A 3,793-nucleotide genomic window follows, 5' to 3' on the forward strand; every position below is an offset into this window, starting at 1 on the left:
AAATTGATGGATTGTGGTGTTGGGGGAAAAACATACATAAAATCCATGTACACAAACAAATGTGCAGTTAAAATTGGCAAAAAACACACATTTCTCTCCACAGGGTCATGGGGTGAGACAGTGATGCAGCTTCAGCTCCACCCTCTTTAACCCACTGTTCCCCGGTTGGCTGTCATTGTATATAATAATTTGTTCTTAACTGACTTGCCTAGTTAAATAAAGTTTTATTTTATTTTTTTAAGTTACCTGGAAGTCCTTTGGGTGGCGGACCATTCTTGATACACACAAGAAACTGTTGAGTGTGGAAAACCCAGCAGCATTGCAGTTGTTGACACCCTCAAACCAGTGAGCCTGGCACCTACTACCATACCCCACTCAAAGGAACTTAAATCTTTAGTCTTGCCCATTCACCCTCTAAATGGCACTACATACACAATCCATGTCTCAATTGTCTCAGGGCTTAAAAATCATTCTTTAACCTGTCTCCTACCCTTCATCTACACTGATTGAAGTGGATTTAACAAGTGACATCAATAAGGGATCATAGGTTTCACCTGGATTCACCTGGTCATTTCATATCATGGAAAGAACAGATGTTAATAATGTTTAGTACACTCAGTGTATTTGTCTGGGTTTCCCCTTTTGACTGTACTTCCAGACCAGAATCCTGGGCCTTTGTGCTGCTTTCATAACCAAGTGGGAAGGTGGTATTTACAACATACTGTATGACTGGGAAAAATCCACTTGAATGCCCCTCAACGTGGTAATTACTAGGGGGAAACTCCAAATGAAATTACCTTGATAACAGCATTTTTGGCAGTTAAATGGACCAACAAAACATTTTTTTATAAAAGGCAATCTTGTAATATGGTTTTTGAGCACGACAATTTGTTTACAAGGTGTAGCTATACTTAGTTCATGGGGGACACAGCTTGTTGACCATTGGCCAATCTGCGTTTCTCAACGAGTTCAAAGCATGTGAATGTATCCAACTCGTGTTCAGTATTTACTTCACAACTGGTAATTACCGCCTTCCCACTTGGTTTTTTATTGCAAAATTGATCACAGCTCCACTAATGCCAGAGAAGCAGACTAAGTGGGGATTTTTTTGTATGGAGGTCAATGAGAGTGACGAATTTGGTCAACATAAAATGTAATTGCTAATTTGCTAAGGCTTATTTGATCGAATAGAAGTTTCGTAATATTTAGGTAGTTACGAATGTGCAGTTATACGTGGCATCCTGGCAACTTTGAGAAAAAAACGTTTATATTGTAGTTGTGCCTGTTGTTCACACATGCGTATCTGCCCTCTCATTGGCTAGAATGTTCCCGTCTCCTCTCGCCTGCCTTCCGCCTTTTCCGAACATGTATCCTCATTGTTAGAGCAGACAGTCCAATCTTGTCAAAACTGTATATAGATCATCTTTCCTGAAGCAGCCACGAGCCTCGCAAGCCACACTGATCTCATAATCGTACACAAGGGGCAGCCGTATCATCACTGTAACAAACTAATAACAGCGCCATGTTCAGGCTCCTGAGTCCTGGATGATGAGTGGAGAGTGAGTGGTGCAGTGTGGGAGTCAGTTGGAGTGTGGAACCAGAGAGTGGGAGCTGTAGTAGTTATTACTGTATGTGCTTTGCTCTCATAGACTACTAGAGCCTCTTATTGGTGGCTAGGAAAAAAAGATGACCCAGTGTTCCAGAAGGTAACATCAATCTATCTATCTCTCTCTCTCTCTCTCTCTCTCTCTCCATCCATCTCTTAATGTATCTGTAAATTAGGCAGGCCTACACATTTCCCTGCTAAATACTGGTCAGTTGTAAGGTTGTGTTAACTGTGGTAAGGTTGTGTTAACTGTGGTAAGGTTGTGTTAACTGTGAGCTGTGGCGACCTGTCATACAGGGCAGGTGGTGCAGAGCTACCTGTTTAGCTAAAAAATATATATACAATACCAATCAAAAGACACACCAACTCATTCCAGGGTTTTCTAAATTGTAGAATAATAGTGAAGACATCAAAACTATGAAATAACACATATGGAATTAATGTAGTAACCAAAAAAGTGAAAAACAAATCAAAATACATTTTATGTTTTAGATTCTTCAAAGCAGCCACTCTTTGCCTTGACAGCTTTGCACACTCTTGACATTCTCTCGGCCAGCTTCACCTGGAATGCTTTTCCAACAGTCTTGAAGGAGTTCCCACATATACTGAGCTCTTGGCTGCTTTTCTTTCACTTTTCGGTCCAACTCACCCTCAACCATCTCAATTGGCTTGAGGTCAGGTGACTGAGGAGGTCAGATCATCTGATGCAGCACTCCATCACTCTCCTTCTTGGTAAAATAGCCCTTACACAGCCTGGAGGGGTGTTGGGTCATTGTCCTGTTGAAAAACAAATTATGGTCCCACTCAGCGCAAACCAGATGGGATGGCGTGTTGCTACAGAATGCTGTAGTAGCTATGCTGCTTAAGTGTGCCTTGAATTCTAAATAAATCACTGACAGTGTCATCAGCAAAGCACCCCCACACCATCACACCTCCTCCTCTATGCTTCATGGTGGGAACCACACATGCAGAGATCATCTGTTCACCTATTCTGCATCTCACAAAGACACAGTGGTTGGAACCAAAAATCTCAAATTTGGACTCATCATACCAAAGGACAGATTGCTTGTGTTTCTTAGCCCAAGCAAGTCTCTTCTTATTATTGGTGTCCTTTAGTAGTGGTTTCTTAGCAGCAATTCGACCATGAAGGTCTGATTCACGCAGTCTCCTCTGAACATCAGTTGATGTTGAGATGTGTCTGTTACTTGAACTCTGTGAAACATTTATTTGGGCTGCCATTTCTGAGGTGCAGTTAACTCTAATGAACTTATCCTCTGCAGCAGAGGTAACTCTGGGTCTTCCTTTCCTGTGGCGGTCCTCATGAGAGCCAGTTTCATCATAGCGTTTGATGCTTTTTGCGACTGCACGTGAAGAAACTTTCAGTCATTTGTCAGCTCCCACGGCAGACTATGAGAACACGGCTCCTGCAGGTCAGGGGCCGTTGGGGAAGAGGGGTTGTGGTGCAATTAGCAGCTAGCGACTACAGCAGCACTCCATTTAAAGCCCAGGAGGCCCTGCTGAATGCTGCTAAAAGGATCAAAGCCACGGCAACCATGCCGAAACCAGGAAGTGAACAGGAAGTGGAGGAGTTTAGGCCAGAGGGACTTCCTGAGCTGATGCAAAGAGGAGACTGGAAGAAATAGTGTATGGATAATGGGTTACAACAGCTTTCTCCTTTTTTAGGTCTAATAGCTTAAGCAACTACTTGCTATTAGCCTCATGTTCTTTTTCTGTCTCTCTCTCTCTCTGGGTTTGCTGATATCCCGCTAGGGGAGGCCAGTCCCTTCATCATGAGGATAACCACATTTCAGCGCTTTAGCCCACGTCAGGCCGCCGCATGACACAGTGCCACCACCACCTCTGCAACCCCCCAACACACGGTTAGTTTTACACACACACAAAACACAAGACAGAACACCTTTAGATTTAGCCACATGCACCCAGCAGCCAGAAACACAGCCCCACACTGCACATGAGACACACACACAAACACACACTCACAATATTGTACAGCTAACCTTGTGGGGACTCACAATTCAGTCTCATTCAAAATACGATTTTCCTTAACCCCTAACCCTAACCCGTTCTCTTTCCCTATTCTTAATCCTAACCTTAACCCCAAAACCTAACCTTAACCCTAACACTAAACCTAACCCAGGCTCCTAACCCTACCTCCTAACACTAAAC

This window comes from Oncorhynchus nerka, linkage group LG18, assembly GCF_034236695.1.
Source record: "Oncorhynchus nerka isolate Pitt River linkage group LG18, Oner_Uvic_2.0, whole genome shotgun sequence".
In the NCBI taxonomy this organism is placed as follows: domain Eukaryota; kingdom Metazoa; phylum Chordata; class Actinopteri; order Salmoniformes; family Salmonidae; genus Oncorhynchus; species Oncorhynchus nerka.